At 41.3% G+C, this 26,373-nt stretch overlaps 1 protein-coding gene across 4 annotated transcripts in view; it reads right to left on the bottom strand.

Annotated features, from left to right (window-relative positions):
- si:dkeyp-84f3.9 (zinc finger protein 184) overlaps positions 1 to 25,382 on the bottom strand; it is a 49,788-nt gene extending 24,406 nt beyond the window's left edge. The window contains exon 1 of one of the 4 annotated variants that reach the window (XM_060921290.1): positions 25,350 to 25,382. The gene's annotated coding sequence lies outside the window, so the exon portion shown is untranslated. Of the gene's footprint in view, positions 1 to 9,577; positions 9,625 to 18,790; positions 19,063 to 25,349 lie in introns of those variants that run through there. The other 3 variants (XM_060921288.1, XM_060921287.1, XM_060921289.1) reach the window with 3 other exon arrangements.
- Between the last annotated feature and the right edge of the window lie 991 nt (positions 25,383 to 26,373).

The raw sequence follows: 26,373 nt of genomic DNA, 5'->3' as shown, positions 1-26,373 counted from the left end.
AAATCATAAAATAGTAAAACAGGCAATAGGTCGAGCGAGGCACAAACAGGGTATCGTAGACGAGGCAGAATCAAAGACTAGAAACAGGAAATCAGGGGTCAGGAAACCAAACAAGGAAATAAGGCTCAGTAACAACTCAATACTTCGCAAAGTAAGTGTGTTTTCACAGTTTTTATGCTGATTGCACCTGAATCCTGTGCAGGTGCAAGTTGTTTACAGCGAGCGTGCGAGTCTCCGCTTGGCGTGCGCACTGTCCGGAGCACACCTGAGTCTCGATCTGATGCATGCGCCAAAGCACGCAGGGGTGACACTCTTGCATGAAATTAGTACAAAAATTAATTTATATATAAAATATCTTGTACCAAATTATGGCATGTTACAAAAAATTAAAGGAAAAAAAATCAGAGTCCGAATGCAGTTAATAGGGAGGGAAAGTAATCTCATCGCCCCCTACTGGATGCGTTCCAACCTCTATGTCAAAATGAATGGGAATATCTTTTCAAAAAATTACATTTCGGGTTACACTTCAAAGTTAAGACAATGACTTCCATATGTTGTGCATGTCGGGCAGCTCTATCGATCCTGGTGATCATACTTTATTTTTTACACCGATTTGAATTGTTTTGAACGTTTTTTTTAATAAGCTGATCAAAGACTACACGGACCCGACGTCGCGTATGTGACGTCACCGCAAGTCTAGCCCCTTTCCAAATCTGTAGCAGGTAGCGGCCAGCGAGCAGCTTACATCGACCTGCCGATTTGTATAGCGTGGTTGGCGGAGTATTTCTGTACCAATAAGAAATGCATCCCTCGTGGGGATAACCATTACAGATCAGGGCATGTAGTCAACTGCCGCTATTCACAGGGAGAGCTGTCAGCACTTGTAAGGGCTAGTATGAAGAACAAAACTTATCAAGCCCAGGGTTTCCGCTATGTACGATTGGCTGCGGCGGGCCGCCGCACCTTCATTTTTGCCACCGCACCTTCAGGAATTCCGTAGCACCCCTAGGTAGTCCTATTTTAAAAAATAGGCTAAACCAATATTTTTTGACATTGAGCGGACTCGAGCCTGGCATGAACCGCTCCGACGCGCTATAATGACACCAATCTATCACCAGCCAATCAGGAGACTTAATCAAACGCATCCCCCGCCCACCAATCTATCACCAGCAAATCAGAAGACTTAATCAAACGCATCCCCCGCCCACTTGTGTCCGCGTCCGAGACGTTGAATTTTCACAGAAGGAGGTAAGAAGTTGACTGAGGTAAGACTGTGTGATAAATTAACGAACGAATAAGAGAGGAATTTCAACATGTAGGGCTTAAGTTTGTTACCGTTAAATAAGCATTGCTTGTACAGTAGCGTTATGTCGTTACAACTTTGACCCACTTTTAACGTGCCGAGTACCGACTGTAGCCGCTAACATGCTAATTAGCTTGCTGTCAAAAGTGCAAAGACCTTAAATTGCTCTGTATAAATTAGAAAATGGCGCAACTTCCTCTGGAGCCGTCAACTCAACTTGTCTTGAGTTTTGAGCCAAATCACAACAGGGCGGCACTGTGGCCTGAGGTAAAACATGATAGTTTTAGTTTGTTTAAATTACAAAAATGAGTACACCCAATGACTGTCTCATATGAAGAGTTCAGATGCAAACCCCCCTAAACGCCATCTCTGTGAAAAATGAGTTAATGATGTTGTGTGAATCCTGTCTACATCTAGTATATGTAACTGAAATTTTTGTAAAAAAAAAAATTACATAAAAACCACTCCCCGTCTTGTCTAAAATATCGGTTTAGTATCAAAAACCTCTAAACGCCACTTCACTTTAGCAGCAAAAGCCTCTACTTTCAACAACCAATCAGAACGTGACCTGGACTCGCGTGCCATAACGTTTGTAAACAAAGTTTCGTCAGGAAAACTTTATTCACAGGAAGATTTTTGCGAAATGGCAGCTAATACCGACATGAATTACGATGGCATGAATGAACCTGTCCTCCAGACAGTGAATGGGCGGAGGAAACGTCGTGTTGTGGAAAATCATGGTCGCTATTTAGCGAAAATGAAGCGATATAGCGGCGAAAATGTTGAAAATGGAATAGTCTGCCATCACAACAGCTTGATGTGCGCCGCGGTAAGCTTAACTCAGATCGACCTGGCTTACTTCAAAAAACAGTTATACACGTCCAAAGATAAGGTTGAACAGGACGCTATACTTCTGTCTCACTTGAATATTATGCCGGTTAAGCGGAGGAGAGAACAAGTTGACGACGAGGGGAAGAGACGACAAAGAGACATGACCATCAAATTAATTATTATTATTTTAATAATAATTTAAATATTAATAATAATATTATTAATATATAATAATATAAATAATATTATTTACCATCAAATCAAATAATAATAATAATAATTATTATTATTATTATTATCACAGTTATTGTGTCAATGTTGTTAATGTTACTAACTTAAACTTGCCCTTCTTGGCAGAATATTGCTTGTTGCATTTACTGTACATATATTTGTGTTAAGATTTTCATGTTGTTTACACCAGGTTTTTATTGCACTTCAGTATTATTCCAATGTATTTTATTTGGTTTCGTACTTTGTATCATTTGCTTGGAAAGCAAAAGTCTGCTGATGTGAAGAAAATAAACCTACTGGCGTTGTTTAAACTGTGTGGATTTCGAATTTCTTAAATGTTGACATGACGGGCCTTTTGCCTTCATTTATGAAGAGTGTTGGTATTTATTTAGGTATTGCTTAAAAACATGACACGATTATCTCATGATCATAGGTCCATTAACTTAGCTATGAATGTGCCAACCACACCACCATGACTATTACAACCACCCTATATGTGTGGCAGACTAATTTTCAATGTTTCCAGTTGTATCTCTGGTGATTTTGTAACACTTACCCATGTCTGTAAGGAAAAAATGGATTTAGAGGTTTTTGCACACAAAGAACCTATGGATTTAGCTGGTTTTGACGCAAAAGAAAGGAAATATTTGTTAAAAACAGTAATTTTGCTGAAGTAACATTTGTGAGATTAACACAGTGTTTTCCCTAATTAATAACCTTGTGATTTCAAATTAATCTAGGTTTCTATACTTAAATACAAAGGCCTGATAAAAAATGGCCTTTTTCTCAAAAAGTGGTCAAGTGGAGTTAGAGGGTTTTGCATCTGAACTCTTCATATACTCTTCATATACTCATACTGTTTAAGTAATGCAATAAAACTCATCTTTAAAAGTGGAATTTACTCAAACTGTTTGCATAGAATGAACTTTCGGGTTAACAGTGTAATAGTGTTGCAGTGTTCTGCAAATTTGCAATTTAATATTTCAGATCTTGAGACATGAAAGTGCTATTTTAAAAAAATAAAAGGTCAGAAATGTTTTCTTTGTCGTCTATTTAGTTCATTTTATTTCCTCAATAATTTTCCTTGATTGAGAAATCGGTCTGGGCTCTTATGGGTTAATCAGTAGCCTGCATGCTAGTATATGTTCCGTTTACAGTCAAACATTTTGATGTACTCCAGGCTCAATTTTGATGAATCAAAAATCTGCGTAGTAGTACAGTCTGAAGATGCTCTTGCACATTTGGTGTCAATTGAACAAAAATTATGGGAGGATATAGGTTTAATAAGTTTTACAATTTTTGAAGTGAGTGATGGATTGATAAGTTTAGATGTGTTCAATATTTTCTTATCTTCAGACATAATATTGTAGATGTTTCTTTACCTGCTTGATAGTTTTGACCGGGACTCCAATCTTCCTCAGAAGAGTCATTAGTCCTTAAATTAAATTCATTATAGACATGAATTTAAAATCATTGTTTTATTTTATGGCCTCGGTGCCCTGGCTTTTGGCCTTCGTGCCCTCGGCATCAGCAGAACGTCCGTTTTCCACACTTCGTTGACTGAAATCATACCTCCGATCCACAGTGACACAAAAGAGACTGAATGACTTGATGAACTGCCATATTCACCGTGACATTCTGGAACAAACTGACATGACCGCCATCGCAAAGGAGTTCGTGCAGGCCAATGACAGACGCAGGCAGGCCTTTGGGAAGTTTAAAAGGCAAGTCACTGGTTACTTCTATTAGCACCGCCGACTGCACTGCTTCCTCTGTTTTCAATGTTTCAATACTGCATTGGTACTGATACAAGCAAGTTGTTTAAGTTGAGTTAGCCTACTACCGAGGTGCTTTTGTTGTGTACTGTTGGCTGTTTTAGCATTTTATTCTGCGCAGTTATGTGCTGGCATGTTGTGGGCCAAAGTCATGACCGATGGATTAATCTATGTATAGCCTTCTGTGCTGTTAGCTGTTTTTATCCTCGTACTGGGGTGGGACGTCTGAGCGCAGGTCTTGCCACCGCACCTTCAAACATTTTCTAGGGGAAACACTGAAGCCTACCGCTGACGTAATATGAGCGACTCTGACTAGACAGTTTGGTTGTAGTCCGTTTCTGACAGGTTAGGCGCAATTTTGATCTTTTAAAAGACAGCAAAATTTCACCTGATACTTTCACAGCTAGTAGATGATCCCAATATATACAACATATTTTTTGGGGGTGTACAAGTTCCACGTCACAACTTCGTGGTTTTTTTTAAAAAATCATGTCTATGGGATTTTCAATAGTACGGCTCTCGGCTTAGGAACGCTACCACTAGGATCGCTGTGTTTCACTTTCCCTCCCTATGTATGAGTCCAAGTGCGAGTCATCAGTGTTCGAGTACAGGTCAAATCACGAGTCCTTAAAATTAGGGCAAGTCCTGGACTTGAGTACTACAAGCCTGCCAGCAACTATACCACAGTCAAAATAACCAGTCACTTTTTCCTCATTCTGAAGCTTGATGTAAACATTAACTGAAGCTCTCAACATGCATTGTGTTACTGCCATATGATTGGAATTATCTGATGAGCTACTAATATCCCTAATAACATTGTTGGTGAGCAAATATTCTTATCTTAACTCTCTATCACAGATGGGCAAACATTGCCAGATCTACCATGGAGAACAATGAGAGCACTGTTAGCTGCATACAACAGTTTTTATCACATTTTGGCTTCTTACAAGGCCTGCAGGCCCTGTACCCATTTATTTTTAAAAACTGTATACGAGTGTCTTAAAATGTCTTAAATGAACAGATTAGACACTCAAGGCACACTCCAAGTATAAAAAGATGTCTGAAAATGTAGCTCATATATAGATGATATTACACAGTTGCACGAAGATAATAACTTTATCTTTGAGTGGTGAATGGATACATCACGAGTGAGCGAAGTGAATGAATGAAAATGTTTTTCAACATAAGATAAACTTCACATCTTCACACAACCATGTAATGTTCTTTATGTTATATGGACATATCCATTAAAAAAAAGCACAAGTTAATCAAACGAATTTTAATTTTTAACTGGTTCGCCTTTTTGACAACGCGTGTCTAGTCAGTGGGAAAACACTGGGCGTGACATCATCGGAGTGAAATATCAGGAATCATTATACATACAGGACACTTTTTCTATGGAATAAAAACATTCTATTCCCTTCTAGCAGGTTTCATTTGGTTTGAAAGCATATCGCTTATCCTACATGTATTATGTCACTCTACCCAATGGAGAACGAATGTTGAATATGGTTTACGATACTGCAAGACAATGTGACGTCACACGTCGGAGCTGATGCGAATATTCAAAGAGAAAGTTTTCTGCTGTGCATGCACAGAAGCATTTCTTTGCTTGCCAGGAAAGAGAAAGACTACCGGTAGGTAATCCACTGCTAGGATTAGCTATACTATAATTAAGCACTAAATAAATAAACTGAACACCTGAAAGGCTACCAAAACTTCATTAGATATTCTTCACGCATATTTACAAGCAGTGGCGAACCGTTACAATCAGCTCAGTCAAAGCTTAGCCAGATACACCAAAAGAGCAACAGGATTTTGCAAAGGATTAGCGGCAGGCTGCCAGGTCACTCCGTTGTGTGTAGTTGTTGATGTTGACTTTAAAAGTAACCAAGTAAATTACATAGGGAAATAAATACTTAAATCTGAGTGAAAAATACTGTGGCAAGCGTGCATGGAAGAAGAGTCTGGAGACAGAAATCTTAGTTTCTCGCTCGTTAGCCTGTGCTACTGGCTCTCAATAGATAGTTTTCACATGACGTCACAGAGTTGGGGATTCCCTAGTGGCGGCCATCTTGCGGGTCAAGCTTACCGTATGGGTGACTGAGCACACATTGTAACGCACGAGTACAAAGTCTTCAAAAGAACCCAAGCAGGCTATTTAAAGCTAGCAATGGTGCACACCTGTTGTATTCACGGCTGTCATAATAGGTCAAATGATGAAGTCAAGCGGAGCTTTTAGGGAATTCCCACTGTACGGGAGCACGAAGGCGAGCAAACAAAGAAACTCAGCATACAAAGGAGAAATCTATGGCTTGCGAGAATCAACCGCAAGGATTATCAGCCTTCCAAACACAGCAAAGTCTGCTCCGATCATTTTATGTGGTAAGTTGTTTAAATAAACAATCAATTGTGTTTAAGTTTGTTTTTGGAAACCAAAACATCATGTAAACAATCTCTGGAGAACGCCTAACTGGAACCGCTGAGTGTACGTTTACATTGTAATGTACAGTTAATATCACTCGTTTGTCACGTTTCTATTTGAAACTTGTCACTTCATTCATGCAAGGGTCATTTTTGAAAAACATTTTAGGTCTATCCTGTATGATTTGATTTGTGTTTGGGATGCAAACAGCACGCCTTTTGGCGGATGCCGCCTGAATCACACAGATCCGATTTTTTTTTTAGGGGGGCGTTGGAGTGTCTGATTATAATTTCAAAGTAAATTCTGTATTAAAATTACTAAATAAGCAAATCCGTTACAGTCCATGAAACAGGAAGTATAAGGATGAGAAAAAAACAGTTTAAATCGCAAAGCTGCGCACATTTGCGCAGCCCGAGCGGTGTGCAGGACTGCGCAAATGTGCGCAGCTTTGCGATTTAAACTGTTTTTTTCTCATCCTTATACTTCCTGTTTCATGGACTGTAACGGATTTGCTTATTTAGTAATTTTAATACAGAATTTACTTTGAAATTATAATCAGACACTCCAACGCCCCCCCCCAAAAAAAAATCGGACCTGCGCGATTCAGCTGTGAAAAAGGCGGCATCCGACAAAAGGCGCTCTGTGAATATATAAAGTTGTATATATCAGACAGCCTTTAAAGTTTGATGAAGTCAGTTTCAGGCTTTGGAGCAGGCTTTGGTAGTTTCAGGCTTTGGCAGCCCTGCAAAGTCACTTGAAAATGCATCTTTGTCCACTTCGTAGGGGTCAATTCCCCCAATCAAGGCCAGTTTGGCTGCATACCGTTGTCGTGAGATGTCGTCTAATGTATCTATATACTTCTGTTTGCTTGATTTTGCTGACATTGACCTTTATTTTAGAAAACTGACTATATAACTTCATAAATTCGTCCGAGATAACGTAGCCGGTAATGGCGATGGTCCGTTTTGTTTGCCCCACAAGATGGCGGCTGGAGGGCGTTCCCCGGAATGCCGTGACGTCAGTGAAAACTATCTATAGCACTGGCTTGACTGCTTTATTAGCATTTGCTAACACTACTGATGAATGCTACACCGGCTGGAAGGTGACTTCACTGCTGTGCTGATGGCGTCAACTCGCAGGTAAGCTAGCGTTGGCCTTTGAAAACGCAGAGGGCGATACATTTTTTGTCCCTCCCACTATAAATGAAAATCTGATCGGTTAATTCATCTGTCACTTCCTACATAAACACAAACTGCCATGGTCTTCTGTCCCAGCAATGAAGTCCTAACCAATGAGCGAGCCAGCTCTAAACTCTTCCCAGCCTAGAGACAACAAACAAACAAACAAACAAAAATCCTCATTGGACAACTCGATTTTAATGTTTTCAGGACAGTATCCCTTTCATTTTTGAAGCAAATTTGATAGAAAATGAGGTCAAATTAAAAGAGAATAATTATAAATACAGCCACTAGCGGTGCTAAAGGGCCCTCACATATGAGAACATGCCAAAAACAATAGGGCATTGCACCCGGGGCCAAACCTCTATCCCGGAGTAGCAGTGACCAGGACTGATGTGTGTACCAAATTTCATGAGTCAGAGTTTTTCAGCAATGGAATCAATACTATCCCAGTCCAAATGGTGGTGCTACACAAGGAGGCTCACTTTGGTCATAGGGATATCGTCAGAACTCTGATGTCTTATAACCTGTGAGATTTTTGCTCCATCAGGCAACGCATGGTGAATTTATGACACTTCCTGTTTGCATGGCGAAACAGAAATTTATTGGTTCGCCATTTCAACATCATGCAAGATATCACAAATCCTGTCACAAGTCAATTGACTAAAACAATGTGCATTTCCATTTTGTTCATCTTGGAGCACCCCACACACCCACCAATTTTGACACTGGTAGGAGAAATTATATACTGTGCAGAAGTCTCAATGACATGTGGCGGCGCTATGGAGTCCAATGAACACACCCAGCATCAAGCCTCCATCCCTGAGTAGCGGTGGCCAGGACTGATGCGAGTACCAAATTTCATGAGTCAAAGTTTTTAGGCAATGGAATCATTACTGTCCAGTTCCATATGGTGGTGCTATACCAGAGGGTCAAATTGGGCATATGGATATCAGAATCATCGTATCCTATAACCTGTGAATTTTTAGCCATATCAGGCAATACATGGTGACTATGACATGCTTCCTGTTTGTGTGGCATAAATTTATTAGTTCTCCATTTCAACATCTTGCAAGATATCGCAAATCCCTTTGCAACTTAAAATCAGCAACATCTTGACATGACACATACCAAATATGGCATGAATCCAACAAACCGCCTAGGAAGAGTACATCAAAACGTAACACGTGTTTTGGCAATGGAGTCATTACTGTCCATGTCCAAATGGTGGCACTCAGGGCCGGCTCTAGGTCTTTGGCTGCCCTAGGCGAGATTGAGTTTTGGCACCCCCCCCCAAGAAAAAACCCCTCTAATAACATCTAAATAACACTTTAATCTAATCACTCTTTTCTATTACTATTAAACAATGTACGGTGGATGGACAATAAACAAGAAGTCATTTTTATCTTTTTCATTATTGTTATTATTGTTATCATTATTAACAAAGTGTCACAAAGTAAAATGACCACACAAATTCAATACATATCTCCATATAATGGGCAAAAACTCTTCCGCACCCTGTTCAAAGTGTAGTGCATGGACAATAAACAAGAAATTATTTTTAGTTTCTTTTTTGCTATTAAAAGTTAAGTCATCTCTGAAGAATTAACAAATTAAATGAATAAAAAATTCTACAATTCTAAATTGTGCAAACTTAAGCATCCTGTTAAGACATCAATGGGCTGTATTTTCAAACAAAAGTGCTATTATGGGTACTTTGTTATTGAAGTCTATTGCTGTTTGCATCTAGTTAGCTAGGCAGACATTGATTCAGGCGTCTAAAATATTAATTTGCCACTATAATGGTTGATATGAGAGATTAGATCAGACTTACCTCTATACTTGGCTCTATTTGTTTCTTCCTGTACCCTTCGTTTGCGCCCTTGCGCACCCGAGAGTTTGGATTTCTTCATTTAAGCACTTGTAGTCTGGGCTACTTTTTGCAGTGGATAGCCACTCTCATTCCCCGATGAACACCGCTTCCCCCGCCCCCCCTTATAACCTATCATTGTGCATTTTTAGTAGGCATAAGGAAATCACCGACCACTACTGTATAGGCTACACTTGTTTTTCAACCTTTTTGAGCCAGGGCGCACTTTTTTCAATGAAAAAATCTCAAGGCACATCACCAATAGAAAATGTTGACTGAAACTAAAACACTGTTGCCAATATTTACAATATACAGTCATTCTATAATTTTCCACGGTACACTTGGTGATCTCTCACGGCACACTAGTGTTCCGCGGTACTAGAGTTCGGCAGCACAGTGGTTGAAAACACTGTACACCACTGATGCACTTGGTAACATCTCCATTCAATAACTCCATCCCTCCTTTTTGGTGGGGTTTTGGTCGCCCTTGGCGCCCCTGGGCACACTTTGCTCTCTAGGCAATTGCCTAGGTCAGCTGTAGCAATCACCGGCTATGATTACATGGCCAAAACAGAGAATAGCCGCGGATGCGCACTTGCGCGCCCGAAGACACACTATAGACCCCTTTCACTGACGTCACCCGAAACCGGAAGTAAACAGACCCTGCGCCATTTTGGAAGACCAACAAACTCGTGATTAGGGGGAAATAACGGCAGCAGTATGTGAACTCACGAGAATAAAGTGGAGTGGCAAACGACTTAAACAAACAAATCTGAGCTGTTTTATTTATGATTTATTGGCCCAACAGTAGACTTGAAAGAAACCTGTGTGAGACTTGGCAAAAAACTGTGGATATAATGGATAAGTCTGTGCATGATCTGCAGCCACTTTGAGGTAAGCAAACGCAAGAAATTCAGATTTAAAACATGCTAAATTGGCCCCAAGTTGATAACTGTATGAGGAGCAAGCCTCCCAGACTTCTACAATTTAATAATAATAATAATAATAATAATAATTTAGGATGGTTTGGGGCTTGCTCACTGCTGCCAGGTTGGTTGTTGAGTAGCCTGACTGTTTTTTTTTTTCTTGCGTGTGGTATCATTGTTGATGCGAGGTTGTTTTTTGAACATGCCAATGTGGACACGATTTCCCCTGATGAGTTATGACTTCAGACGCGATGCGTGTGTGGAGTCCGCGTGATATGTGCATAAGACAGGCTGCTCATGTGTTTGGAGATCCGCGCTCCGAGACAAGCGCAAGCACCCCCCCAAGGGAAAAAAGGGACCCCCCGAAAATATCGGCATAGTTCGAACACTGAGTGTAGGCACTGGGTGTAAACAACAAATAGTTTACAATGTCTGGGTAGCAAACAGATGGCAGAATTGGTGTCAGGTCCTCCTTATGTTTCCATTCTCCCTTGCCGCGAGTCTTATCATATGGGTCAAACCCATCAATCACAGCTAGTTTCTCCACATACCGTGCCCTTTCTGCAGCTAGTAATGTACTCACAACCAGAATTATCATCCATCGTGTCACTTTACTCTCGCTCGTACTTTGTTTTATATTGTGAGTGCATGTACTTGGTCTTCCAATATGGCGCTTAACAAAATCTCGCGGCGTGGTGACGTCATGTGAAAGGGGTCTATAGACAGGGCGAACCACTGTTGAGCGCTTATTGTTTCATGATTAACAACCACCACCCCACCCCGCTTTTTTTGACAAATCGCACCCTGACTACATGCTTAGCTGTACAATTAAATTCGGCTAAGACATTATAATGCTGACTCATTTTCAGAATAGTGGAAGTCATAATTTTTCTCCCCCCGTTTCTGCGCCCCTGGATGGACGCAGCGCCCTTAGCATTTGCCTATATTGCCTATGCCACGGGCCGGCTCTGGTGGCACTATACCAGAGGGTGTCTTTGGGCATGTGGATATCTTCCGAACCATGATAGACCATGATAGACCCCTTTCACATGACGTCACCGCGCCGCGAGATTTTGTTAGGCGCCATGATGTGAAGTTTGAGCCATATCAGGCAATGCATGGTGAATTTATGACTCACTTCCTGTTTGCGTGGCGTAACGTATAAATTTATTGGCTTGCCATTTCAACATCTTGCGACATATCACAAATCCTTCACAATTTAACATCAGCAACATCTTGACACAATGCATACCAAATATGGCATGGATCCAACAAACCACCTAGGAGTTTGTTAAAATGCAACATGTGTCAAAACGCACAAAACCAAAAATCTCACTTCCTGTTGAATATGGCTGATGCAATGTATAGGCAATTTTGTTCATCTTCGGGCACTCCACACACCTACCAAATTTGACATGGATAAGTGAAACTATATACTGGACAGAAGTCTCCATGACATATGGGGGCGCTATGGAGTCCCCTGGACACACCTGGGGTCAAGCGCCTACGGCTCAGTTTCAGTGCACCTGACTGATGTGTGTACCAAATTTCATGAGCGTCGTGGCTCAGGTGGATAAGGCGCCATACCATAAATCCGGGGACCCGGGTTCGATTCCGACCCGAGGTCATTTCCCGATCCCTCCCCATCTCTCTCTCCTGCTCATTTCCTGTCTCTACACTGTCCTATCCAATAAAGGTGAAAAAGCCAAAAAAAAAATCTTAAAAAAAATAAAATAAAATTATATCATAGGACAAATGTATGTGCAAAATTTCATGAGTGTTTTTAGCAATCGTAAGCCCTCCAAAACAGCGCGGGAAAATTTCAAAATCCCACATTCCATCCAACATGGCTGACTTCCTGTGGGGCGGAGTCAAATACAACTAAGTGAACTTTGTCCTGTATCACAAGTGTATCGATCACACCAAATCTCGTGCTGATCCAAGCAACTTCATCTCAACTACAGCTTGTTCTTGGGGGCGCTATGGACCCTTTTCACTTGACGTCACAACAAACGCGGCCGCCATTTTGGACATGTACTACCAGTAGTCTACCACAGCCAACAACGAGGAACGACGGCAAAGCATCGAAAGGAATATAGCAATCAAAGAAAGTTTTTACTTTCAGCAAGACTTCCATCATGCCATTATATTGTTGTGCACCTGGATGTAGTAACCATCAACACACAAGGCAAGATTTATCATTTTATCGGATCCCGACAGATGCTGACCGACGGAGAAGATGGATGGTCTCTAAAATATTGGCAAAATGATGTTTATTGACATAGCAATTGTGTGTAATGGGAAGCATTTGCATATCCGAAGTGTTGTGTTTACATTAAAGATAAAATAAACTGATATGACAACGACTGCTGCTGCCAGGTTGGGGACACAAACTAGTAGAAAGGAAGTGTACCAACAGTGCCAACACACTTCCTTTGTGGTCGATTCTGCTTTAAGGCAAGATGCATTTAATTATTCGTCTGCTGTGGGTTTGGAATCGGTAGCCTGACCGATTCGTTCATGTTTGTGGTGCCATTTGTTTGTTGACGCATGTTGAAATGGAAGATTGGTTGTTGACATGATTTCCAGTGATGCTTTGGTGCTGCTGTGGATCAGATGTGTTGAGTAGCCTGACTGACTTTTTTTTTTCTTGCGTGTGGCATCATTGTTGACGCGAGGTTGTTTTTTGAACATGCCAATGCGGACACGATTTCCCCTGATGAGTTATGACTTCAGACACGATGCGTGTGTGGAGCCCGCGTGATATGTGCGCAAGATAGGCTTCTCATGTGCTTGGAGATCCGTGCTCTGAGACAAGCGCAAGCACCCCCCCAAGGGAAAAAAGGGACCCCCCCGAAAATATCGGCATAGTTCGAACACTGGGTTGGAGAAAGTAATGGCAAATAGTGAGTGCACAAACCATAGAAGGTAAACTGTACACAGCGCCAGGGCAGTGTGATGGTATGTCTACTTTTAGATTGTGTTAGCTTATCAATGAACACACTCGTCACTCGACGAGTTTCACGTCTTTACGACGGATACGTAAATGTGTGTTAGGTATTATTGTTGCAGTCTAAGCAGTCATCGTAGCAGCTAGATGAGCAAGAACCGAAAGGGTCTGTGCCATAAACCGTTATTTCTTCATGTCCAAAATGGCGGTCGCGTTTACGAAGGTCACGTGAGTGAAAAGGGTCTATAGAGCTCCAGGACCACGCCCAGTCCCTTGCTCAGTGAAAATTTGTGATTTTACGCACATTTGATCAGTGTGCCAAAATTCATGAGTTTGAGCATCACAAGCATATCTTTATTAAAACAAACAAAAAATAAAAATCCACACTAAATTGAAACGTCAAGTTTATTTGTATAGCGTTTTAACAACAGACATTGTCACAAAGCATCTTTATAGAAAAATAAGATTTTTATATATGAACTAAGAACTTTATCCCTAATGAGAAAGCCTGAAGTGATGATGGCAAGGAAAAACTCCCAGAGACCTCATGAGGAAGAAACCAGACTCAAAAGGGAACCCATCTTCATTTGGGTGACAACAGATAGCATGATTATAAATAACTCATTTCTATAACTGTGTCACCAGGAAAATCATAGTTTTGAGATGAAGTCTGTTTTGTTGAAGTTATAAACTGTTCACTGATGGAAACTTGAGTGCAAAACTGTTGACAACTGCAGTCCTATAGTTAGCAAGCCAACTGTAGTCCTCAGCCATAAATGCATTACTGTAAGTATCCAGAACCATCTAAGTGTATCTTTCGACTGTCCATATGGGGCCATACAGGATTGATCAGGCACGTCCAATATAAAAATAATTGACTCATTCTTATTAGTCACAGACTGTGATAATTCCACTAATTTAACAATCATAATTAGCCTTCTGGCTGGATGTGAAATCTTTCCGAATGACTGATAAATTATTAGGTTTTTGATTGCTGTCCAATTTTAAGATACTGACACATAGTAAGGCTTGATCCACCCTCATGTCCTACTTCTAGCTGGAGTTCTCATCACATTGTTCCTATGCAGGACGGCCCCATATGGACAGTCGAAAGATACACTGAGAAGATGGATCTAGATGACGACTTAGGACTACACTTGCCATGAACAATCTTGCACTCATGTCTCCATCAATAAACAGTTGATAACTTCAACAAAATAGACTTCATGTTACAACTATAATAAATTTCCTGGTTACACAGTTGTACTTTGTAACTACATAAGAGACAGTTATAAAAGCGAGTTATTTATCAATCATGCTATCTGTTATCACCCAAATGAGGATGGGTTCCCTTTTGAGTCTGGTTCCTCTCAAGGTTTCTTCCTCATGAGGTCTGAGGGAGTTTTTCCTTGTTTATTAGGGATAAATAAATGTATTAGGGATATGATTTTTCTGTAAAGCTGCTTTGAGACAATGTATTGCAAAAAGTGCTATACAAAAACAGATTATTGCTTTTATCTCTGCCATTTAGGTTTGTATTCTCAGTAGTAGACTCCACCGAAGGCTACAGAATCTACTGAATATTTTCTAATGGGTTTACTGTAATGAAAATCCTGTAACTACGACGACTTGAGCCCATTTTTTAAACCTCTTAAAGCAGGAGAGGATAAGGAATGAAAACCATAGAACAGGGCTGCATCACATACGTACAGCACTGTGCAAAAAAGTCTTGTAAAGGAGAAATGCTGTTGACCTAAAAATAGCTTAAAAAATAATGGAATGTTTCAACATTTAAAAAATTTTTAAAAAATAAATAAACAAACTGCAGTAAGCTAGTCTGGCTAACGCGACTCCAAAGCTCTACAAGCTATTGGTCTGGCCAAGATATTCAGCCCAACCGTTTCCCAGAGCCCGTGGTTGACCCGCCTCCCTGAAATGCCTCAGTTTGCTACTGGTCGAAGCCAGAAAAGGCTGTGACGAAGCTTAAACCAATCACATCACTCTTTCCTCTGACGTATGTGACGCGACGATAGGATTCTCGCTGAGCCCCATTGATTTGGCTACTAGCGGGGCTAACTGGTAGATTAAACTCTTACCGAAGCCGGTCGGGAGCAAGGTGAAAACGTCCTTCCTTTCAATAAATGCCTCCAGGGCTGCTCTTTGCTTGGTTTTCAATGAGAACTTCCCATTGAATGCTTTCAATACAGCATGATTCTGTAAACAATCTATGGCTTCCGGTCGCAGTTCTACTACGTCACTGCCTTGAACACGCCTCTACCCAGGGCTGTTGGAGATGCTCAAAATTGATTGGCTCCCGATTTTTCCGGAGCTTGGAAGAGCTGGAGATAGCTTGCCTGGCCAGACTAAGCTCGTAACAGGCCCTCGTGTTGCGTCACGCTTAGGATGGGCGGGCCCAGGCTAGCAGTAAGCCATAATAAATGAAACCAGAACTATGAGTAAACTCACTATAGAATCCCCCCCGGCAACAAAATTTGTCAACTGGAACTGTGTGAGAACTTTTAAAAAGAAAAAAAAAAAAACCTGCAACACCAAGATTCAAATTCTTATTCGTCATTCATCTCAATAATATATGGGGTCTAAATCCATTTGGTACAACGCATCATTTCCACGGTATCAACAGGCCTAGGAGGAGCTACATCACCAGATAATGGCCCATGTAAGAAAATAAGTAAGACCTTGGTTCGGGATTATTTTTCTTCATGCACATCTTCAGGTAGTATACTGCAACTGTGTAAAGTTTCATCCAAAGACATGCGGTTAGGTTAATATGGGACGGCCTTGGGCTGAGGCGCCGAACTCCCAACTGCTCCCCGGGCGCTGTTAGCATGACTGCCCACTACTCTGGGTATGTGTGCGCGCTCATTGTTCACGTGTGTGTTCACTGCTTCAGATGGGTTAAATGCACAGAGGAATTTCACAAGTGTGTGATGAATAAAGTTGTGCTTTCTTCCTTTAAAAAAAAAAAAAATCCATCAAACCATTTAGGAGGAGTTGCACTTACAAGACACACGGACGGACTAATGCCGCTTTTCCACTACAAACGCGGCTGAGTCGAGCTGAGTGGGGCTGTTGGAGTTGCATTTCGACTACAACCGCGCTGAACCGTGCTGGCTGGAAGTGGGTGGACACATTGGGTGGAGTTAGCGAAAGTGGGTGGATGTCACGTGATGTCGTTTAGCAGCGCAAACAGTGACATCAGTGAGCTTTTAAGCGGTAGTCTCACGACCCGAATAGTAAACAATAAACATGGACATGAGCCCTGTTCACACGGCACATATTTGCATCGATGCTGCACCGATGTATTTTGTTGCGATATATCTTACACCGGTGTAAATTTTGTGGAGCGTTCACACGTCACAACCCTGCTTACTAGAGAGAAGCGTGTTAGCACCGGTGCAGCCCCACTTGCGGTCACACGGCAGTTTCTGCGACCGTGCTATAGTAGCAAAAACTTTATTACTATCATTTCCTTTGATAGTAATAAAGTTTTGATATCATTTCCTATCATTATTACTATCATTTCCGATAGTAATAATGCGGAAATGAAATATGCACATGCATGAAAATGTACTTCCTTTTCCCGGTTGTCATGGCATCATCAAGCGCCGGGAAAACAACGTGGATGAAGACACCAGTGTTGCCAGATATTGCTGACTTTTTCCATCCCAAAATATGTTCAAATCCACCAAAATGCACTTAAAACTGACAATCTGGCAACACTGGAAGACACGCAGTTCTGTTGTTGTTGATATTCGCCATTTTGGAAGTGCAAAATACCAGGATGCAAAATTATGCAATGCCCGTATGTAATCAACTCTCCTCACGCGTAGCGAGTCTACCCCTGTAGCGTTCAGACGTCCCATTTTATATCGGTGCTGCCCCGCAAACTAGCATTTACTCCGGAGTAAATTTCTTAAACCACCTCCCGAGCAGGGTTAGATTTGCACCGGTTTAAGCAGCTTTCAGGGGCTACACCGGTATAACTTTGTACCGTGTGAACGCTGTACCGGGGCAGCCCCGGTGCTACACCGGAGTAAAAGTTGCCATGTGAACACCCCTATGGAGTCGTTAGTGTTGCTGGTCTTGGTGCTGTGGCTTGTTGTCATCGACAACGCCAACAGATACTGGCAAGAGCGTATAGATGAGGCGAGGCGCATAAGGCTTCAGAAATTTTCGTAATTCTTCTTCTTCCGGGTTTACGGTGTTTACAGATCCCAGCGTGCTCGCGGGGCGTGTGTGGGCATGTGAGGACACTCCTCCTCACCAATCAGTGCACAGGGGAGTGTCTGCTCACGCCCCCAGCCTCACTCGGCTCGCTTTGGCTCACTTCAGCCCCACTCCAAAACCGTGCGAGTTTTAGGGGCCAAGCAGGGCTGAAGCGAGCCGAGTCGTGCTGTTTTTTGGTAGTCGAAACGCGAGCCGTGTCGGGCTGAAGTGAGCTGAAGCGAGCTGAAAAAGGGTAGTGGAAAAGGGCCATTTGTCACACTCGCTTCTTCATTTTGCCCCAAAACCCAGTAGCCTTCATTATGTTTTCTTTTTTAATCTAAAAAGTGCTGCTCAGATACAAACTTTTTCCCCCCCTAACATTTCATTTTGTGCTGGAAAACGAACGTTTGGAACTCCAACGTGTTTTTTGTACTGACTTGATAATGTAGAAGTCATAAAATAGAAACCTAGAACAAAGTTTATGTGGGGAAAAAAAAAATAAAGTGCCTAAGACTTTTGCAGGAGTACTGTCTGGTCTCACATATCAATAGTTGAGCATGTTTTCAAAGTGAAAGCCATTCTAATACAGTTTTAAGGATTTATATACTTTAAGACTGACCTCCAACAACCAAAAAACTTTATTATGAGGGAAATTCAAGGGAGCCAAATGAAACTTTCAGTCACACATGATCTGCTACATCAGGTCAGAGAGTCAGGCTGGATGGAAAGTCAGTCAGACTTCAAGCGGTTGATGCAACTGTAGCGTTTAATTTCCTCAACAAATCGCTTACAAACATTAGGAACATAATAATGATTTTAAAAAAAAACCGTGTTATTTATCCGTGCAGCTTTGCAACAGCGGAATGTTTTATCGAAGAATCAGTTTTTATAAACTGAAGGCTTTTAGAGCTCTGCATGTGTGTAGTTTTATAAACGACGCTGTTCACGCGTTCATCGATTAGCCCCTGGATGCACACTCAGTTCACACATACGCACTAGTAGTGTATTAAAGTGGCTTCCCCCCTCTTTTTTTTTTTTTGTTTTGTTTACAGGACATGACAAACCGCGACTTACTGGAGGCGCTCTTGTATCCGGAACGTCGCACAATCAGCGACGGTCCTCGGGGAGCATTTAATTACAATACACCAAAGTCCTCGACTCCAGTACTCTTCATGGAGTAACCGGTTTTAACGCACATACACATTTACTCTCACTCTTCTGCAATGTTGGCAAAGTACGTACTGGTCAACAACACTGCATTTTTTTTTTTCTTTTTCAATGTATTACCAATTTTCAAGTATCCAGTGCACCTCTGAAGACAACACTAGCTAGTTTTACACACGACGGCCACCGGAAGTCAGTTTTTTTTTTTTTTTTTAGAATAAAAGACTCAACGTGGGGGTGGGGGGCACTGAGCTCTATATAAAATCTGGAGAGCTCATAGCCTATTCCCCACTGTAGTGACGAGGGAAGCCATTTGGCCGCCATATTTCCACTCCCATCGCATGTCTTTGACTTGTGTGTTAAACCGCCGTATCCGATCAAATCTGCCCCAAGAAAAGTATCTCCTGACACCCCCCCCCCCCTTCATGACCTCCTCTTATTTTCTCAACTTTACCCACATTCCTTACATATCTTTATAGCGCTCCCCTTCACTGTTATTGTTTCTTTCTTTTCCAGTCCAGTCTCTGATCATTTTGTGAACAGCTCTTTTACTACTATAATTATTTCAGCGGAGATTATTTCAGTTTTTCTCTTTCATATACTACCGTTCAAAAGTTTGGGGTCACCCAGACAATTTTGTGTTTTCCATGAAAAGTCACACTTTTATTTACCACCATAAGTTGTAAAATGAATAGAAAATATAGTCAAGACATTTTTCTGGCCATTTTGCGCATTTATCATTTATTCATCTCATCTCATTATCTGTAGCCGCTTTATCCTGTTCTGCAGGCAAGCTGGAGCCTATCCCAGCTGACTACGGGCGAAAGGCGGGGTACACCCTGGACAAGTCGCCAGGTTATCACAGGGCTGACACATAGACGCAGACAGTCATTCACACTCACATTCACACCTACGGTCAATTTAGAGTCACCAGTTAACCTAACCTGCATGTCTTTGGACTGTGGGGGAAACCGGAGCACCCGGAGGAAACCCACGCGGACACGGGGAGAACATGCAAACTCCGCACAGAAAGGCCCTCGTCGGCCACGGGGCTCGAACCCGGACCTTCTTGCTGTGAGACGACAGTACTAACCACTACACCACTGTGCCGCCCCGTGCATTTAATCAACCCCACATGCTCCAGAAACTCAATCTGCTCAAAGGAAGGTCAGTTTTATAGCTTCTCTAAAGAGCTAAACTGTTTTCAGCTGTGCTAACATGATTGTACAAGGGTTTTCTAATCATCCATTAGCCTTCTGAGGCAATGAGCAAACACATTGTACCATTAGAACACTGGAGTGATAGTTGCTGGAAATGGGCCTCTATACACCTATGTAGATATTGCACCAAAAACCAGACATTTAGTAGAATTTAGCTAGAATAGTCATTTACCACATTAGCAATGTATAGAGTGTATTTCTGATTAGTTTAAAGTGATCTTCATTGAAAAGAACAGTGCTTTTCTTTCAAAAATAAGGAAATTTCAAAGTGACCCCAAACTTTTGAACAGTAGTGTATATTTTTTCTTCCTTTCTATCTATAGGGAGGGAAAGTGAAACACAGCAATCCTAGTGGTAGCGTTCCTAAGCCGAGAGCCGTACGTACTATTGAAAATCCCATAGACCCGATTTAAAAAAAAAATCCTACAAAGTTATGATGTGGAACTTGTACACCCCAAAAAAATATGTTGGGATTATCTACTAACTGTGAAAGTATCAGGTGAGATTTCGCTGTCTTTTAAAAGATCGAAATTGCACCCAACCTGTCTAGTCGCTCCTGTGGAGGACGACCCCATGAGGACAGTTGAAAGTCACACTTGGAGGACGCTCTGGACTCTTACAGTAATGCTTTTATGGCTGAGAACTACAGTTGATTTGCTAACTTTAGGACTGCAGTTGTCATGAACAGTTTTGCACTCAAGTTCCCATCAATGAAGAGTTTATAACCTCAACGAAACTGACTTCTTGTTAAAACTGTTAATATCATGTTAAGTCATGCTCTCTGTTGTTGGCCAAATGAGGATGGGTTCCCTTTTGAGTCTGGTTCCTCTCGAGATTTCTTCCTCATGTCGTCTGAGGGAGTTTTTCCTTGCCACCGTCGCCACAGGCTTGCTCATTGGAGATAGATTAGGGATAAAATTAGCTCATGTTTTAAGTCGTTCAAATTGTGTAAAGCTGCTTTGCGACAATGTTTATTGTTAAAAGCGTTATACAAATAAACTTGACTTGACTAGTCAGAGTCGCTCATATTACGTCAGCAGTAGGCTTGATAAGTTTTGTTCTTCATACTAGCCCTGACGAGTTCTGACAGCTCTCCCTGTGAATAGCGGCAGTTGACTACATGCCCTGATCTGTAATGGTTATCCTCACGAGGGATGCATTTCTTATTGGTACAGAAATACTCCGCCAACCACGCTATACAAATCGGCATGTTGATGTAGGCTACTCGCCAGCCGCTACCTACTACAGATTTTTTTTTTGGATAGGACAGTGTAGAGACAGGACAGGAAGCGAGCGGGAGAGAGAGACGGGGAGGGATCGGGAAATTACCTCAGGCCGGAATCGAACCCGGGTCCCCGGATTTATGGTATGGCGCCTTAGCTACCTGAGCCATGACGCCCCTAACTGCTACAGATTTGGAAAGGCACTAGACTTGCAGTGATGTCACATACGTGACATCGGGTCCGTGGAGTCTTTGATCAGCTTATTAAAAAACATTCAAAACAATTCAAATCGGTGAAAAAATAAAGTATGATCACCAGGATCGATAGAGCTGCCCGACATGCACAACATATGGAAGCCATTGTCTTAACTTTGAAGTGTAACCCGAAATGTAATTTTTTGAAAAGATATTCCCATTCATTTTGCCATAGAGGTTGGAACGCATCCAGTAGGGGGCGATGAGATGACTTTCCCTCCCTGTTTATTTATTATACCAACACAAAGGCTGGACAATACTTCCTTTCTATTTAGGACAGTTATTGAAATAGGATTATTTTCTCATGTTACTTGCGATTTTCACTTCATTCTCACAATCATGTCTTAATACTGATTTATTGGTCACATAATTCACTCTCACAATATTCATGCAGCTTGCTACCAATATGACCAATAAATACTGTTCAGACATGACTGTGAGAATGAAGTGAAAATGGCAAATAACATGAGAAAATAATACTGCTTCAACAACTGTCCTAAATAGGAAGGAAGTATTGTACAGTCTTTGTGTTGGAACAATAGACAGATAGAAAGAAAAGGGAGAACTATATGAAAGAGAAAGATACAGTGTATAAGAGAAAAACTGAAATAATCTCCGTTGAAATAATTATAGCAGTAAAAGAGCTGTTCAAAAATTATCAGAGACTGAACTGGGAAAGGGGGGGGGGAAGCAATAACAGTGAAAGGGAGCGCTATAAAAATATGTAAGGAATGGAGGTAAAGTTGAGAAATTAAGAGGAGATAATGAAAAGGAAAAAATGTCAGGAGATACTTTTCTTGGGGCAAGTTTGATTGGATACAACGATTTAACACAAGCCAAATACACGCGATGGGAGTGGTAAGATGGCGGCCAGATGGCTTCACTCATCTCTACAGTGGGGAATAAGCTATGAGCTCTCCAGATTTTATATAGAGCTCAGTGAGGGGACTATCAAATTGACCAGATTTATCTGTAGGTTCACAATTACTACCTGTACGAGGGTACTTCAAAAAGTTCTCGGCCTCACCCAGAAACAAGGGGTGTAACTCCCATTTTGGGGCATAACTGTATACTATAAAGTTTTATATCACTGTCCACAAAAACTCAGATAGATAGATTTACCATAATGATCCCAAGCTGGGAAATTGTTACGTTACAGCTGCAAGTTATCAGACATTTGAAAAGAAAAAGGCACACTGTACAACATAAAATAGAATTTAGAAAAAAAAATCCCAATAACAAGCTGACTATACAATATACAGATAACAATGTAATGATAAAAATATATATCTATATATGTGCTTTGCAAGTAGGGCAGTGTAGTGGTTAGCACTGTCGCCTCACAGCAAGAAGGTTCTGGGTTCAAACCCCATGGCTAACGGGGCCTTTCTGTGTGGAGTTTGCATGTTCTCCCTGTGTCTGTGCGAGTTTCCTCCGGGTGCTCCAGTTTCCCCCACAGTCCAATGACATGCAGATTTAGTAAAATAACCAGCCACTTGTGTTGTACAAGACAGTGCATACTTTGTGCCGGTCCCAAGCCTGGATAGATTGGGGAGGGTTGCATCAGGAAGGGCATCCAGTGTAAAACCTATGCCAGATCAAATATGCAAAACAGGTCCACTGTGGCGACCCTGAACGTATGGAAGCAGCCTAAAGAAGAAGTGCTTTCTAAGTAATTTGTAAATGAAAAAATAAAATCAAAGAAAAAGTAGAGGACAATATGCCTATCCACACAGCACAGGTGGCAAAAGCAGCTAAATGTGGCTTTGAACTGTTGCCCCATGCACATTATTCACTTGACCTGGCACTGTCTGACTTCTATCTGTTTCCCAAACTGAAATCCCACTCATGTGGCTGCCATTTTCAGAGTAATGATGAAGTCATCCATGCTGCTGAAGAGTATCTGGAGGTTCAGTATATGACCCTCTTCCACAAAGGGATAGTGAAGCTTGAACATCAGTGGACCAAGTGCATTGAAGTTAAAGGAGACTATGTAGAAAAATAATGCAAGAACAATCTTTCTCCTGTGACGTTTTCTGGGTGGGGCCAAGAACTTTTTGAAGTAGCCTTGTAGGCCATTTGCTACCATATATAATTTTTCATCTCCACTGCCTTAGCAATCAGTGTGAAAGAACCAACACTGATCACATACCATTTTTCATATAATGTGGAGTTTGCATGTTCTTCATGTGTCTGCATGAGTTTCCTCCCACAGTTCAAAGACATGCAGATTAGGTAAAAATACCCAGCCACTGGAGTTGTACAAGCCGGTGCATACTTAGTGCTGATCCCAAGTCCAGATAGATTGGGGAGGGTTGTATCAGAAAGGGCATCCGGTGTAAAAACCTATGCCAAATCAAATATGTGCATACTTGCCAACCCCCAGAGAATGAAAAGCAGGAGATCAGGTTGCACAGCACAATTGCGCCCTTCTAGGGAGGTCCGGGGGCATGCTTCCCCCTGAAAATTTTTGGAAAAAAAAGAGGTATAAAATGGTGCAATCTCCTGCCATATTTGAAGAAAACTGATCAAGAAATCAGACTGATGTACTTCACAAAATGCATGCTTCTCACGTCTCAATGCTTTGATGCTGGCTGATCCGAAGACCAAGTCACCTTGAATTTATCATCGTAAATCTTTTTTGTTCTTCAGAGTTTTCATTGTTTGTGATCACCAGACTGTGTTTGGTTTTTAAAAATACTGGCGTGATTTGTTTTAACATGTGAGCTCATTGCTGATTAGCTAGAACCAATGGAATGGCACTAGAACTAATGGAATGGCGCGATAGAGCGATACAATTTAGACTCAGCATCATCACATCATTCCACTGGCCCTTGGCTTCAGGTAATATGACTATTTGACATGATATACACTTGTATCTCCTGTGCCATTAAACAGCTGAAGCAAGGTCAGAAGAGCAAATCCAACAGTGTTGGCTGATTTATTTTGTAATGCAGTAGTTTTTGAACTAAAAGTGGTCGATGTTATTCACCTGTCTAAAGCACTCGGCTACCGCATGAATTGGTAGAGTTGCCAAGTATTTGTGTGGATCATAAATTGTGAAGGATGATCCACTGGGGTGACCCCTAATAGGAGCAGCTGGAGGAGGAGGAAGAAGAAGAACTGACATGGCAGTGCCATGATGGTGCCTGATAGCATTGGCACAAGTATAGCAGTGCTGGGATTTTATAACAATATCACTGCCTATTTCAGAAATCCCCAGCAAAGTATTCTGAGTTGTGATCAGAAAGTGAGTAGTAGTGCCAGACCCTACACTGTAAAAAATAATTTGTTGAGTTAACTTAAAAAAAAAGTGATTAACCTGGTTGCCTTAAATTTTCAAGTTTGTTGAAACTCACATAGTAAGTTAGCACAATGCAACTTGATTGCCTCATTATGCTAACTTACTATAGGAGTTTTAATTAACTCAAAATTTTAAGGCAACCAGGTTACTCACTTGTCAGCCCTGGCGACTTGTCCAGGGTGTACCCTGCCTCCTGCCCATAGTCAGCTGGGATAGGCTCCAGCTTGCCTGCAACCCTGCACAGGATAAGAGGTAATGGATGGATGGATGGATGGATGGAGGTGAATCAGGTTGAAAAGGCAGAAGTCTAAACTCTGCAGTCTTATGGTCTTCCAGGACTGGAGTTGGAGACCAGATGATTAACAAAGTTGTTATCATGTATTAAAAAATGAGCTAGAGTCTCATATAAGGTGCACCAACAAGTTAGTTGTGTTAAATAATGTGGCTAGAAAATGTGAAACACAATACCTGATACACTCATACCACGCTATCATGCTGTTGTCATGTAAGTTGGTCCTGTGCTGAGAATAGTCCACCATCCAAAAAATATCTGCTCAGTGTTGGTCCTATGGTGGTTCAGTTACACTGATGGATGGATGGATGGATGGATGGATGGAAACTGAAGAAGAAGAAAAAAATGCTTGCAGTTTAAAAAAAAATCAGTAATTGTATACCTACAAAGTACACGTATATGTAGATCAGATGGACAATGAGTGCAGCTATAGGTGTATCTAATAAACTGTAAAATCAATATACTGTATTATCTAGTGGAAAGGATGCAAATGTTCTCATACAGATGGTTTTAGAAATCCTACCTCAAGGTTACAGGCTTACATTGTAAGTCATTTGTGCAACTGGACTATGGACAATGTGACATAGTTCAGTTGACATTCTGATATTATGGACATAAGCTGAACTAGGAAAGTCAAGAGGTATAAATCATTAGGTAAATATTAATTTACCATTAAGTTGGAAAATGCATTTGGTCTGCTGAGGGTCAGTGATCTAGGAAGCCATCAACAAGCTTCCATGAATTCTCTTGGGTAATTATAGCACACCAGAGGGACCCAAACCCTCAGCTGATGGCTGGGTACACATACACACCTATGGGCAATTTAGAGTAGCTAATCAGCCTAATACACGTCTTTGGGCTGCGAGAGGAAACCCATGCAGGCATGAGGAGAACATGCAAAGGGCCCAGTCAAGCACATGACTCAAACCCAGAACCTTCTTGCTGTGAGGCAATAATGCTCACTACTGCACTACCCCTTAGCTTGTAGTTGTTAGTTTTCTTTGTAGCATCATATGAACTATACATGAGAGAAACATGTATGAAATACTGCAGAGTTCACTACAATTACTTTTTAAAGCAGGTATTTGTCTTTGTGTGTCTATATTTTTCTTGTTCAGCCTACTGTGAGTTGGAGCTTACATTTAATTTTTGTTTATTTGCTGCTAAATTTGGTCTTCATTCATAGGTTCTTTTCTCTCT

The sequence above is a fragment of the Neoarius graeffei genome, chromosome 5 (genome assembly GCF_027579695.1).
Source record: "Neoarius graeffei isolate fNeoGra1 chromosome 5, fNeoGra1.pri, whole genome shotgun sequence".
NCBI classification, from domain to species: Eukaryota; Metazoa; Chordata; class Actinopteri; order Siluriformes; family Ariidae; genus Neoarius; species Neoarius graeffei.
The sequence above is the reverse complement of the archived record's forward strand: the minus strand, read 5'-3'. Positions and strand labels throughout refer to the sequence as shown.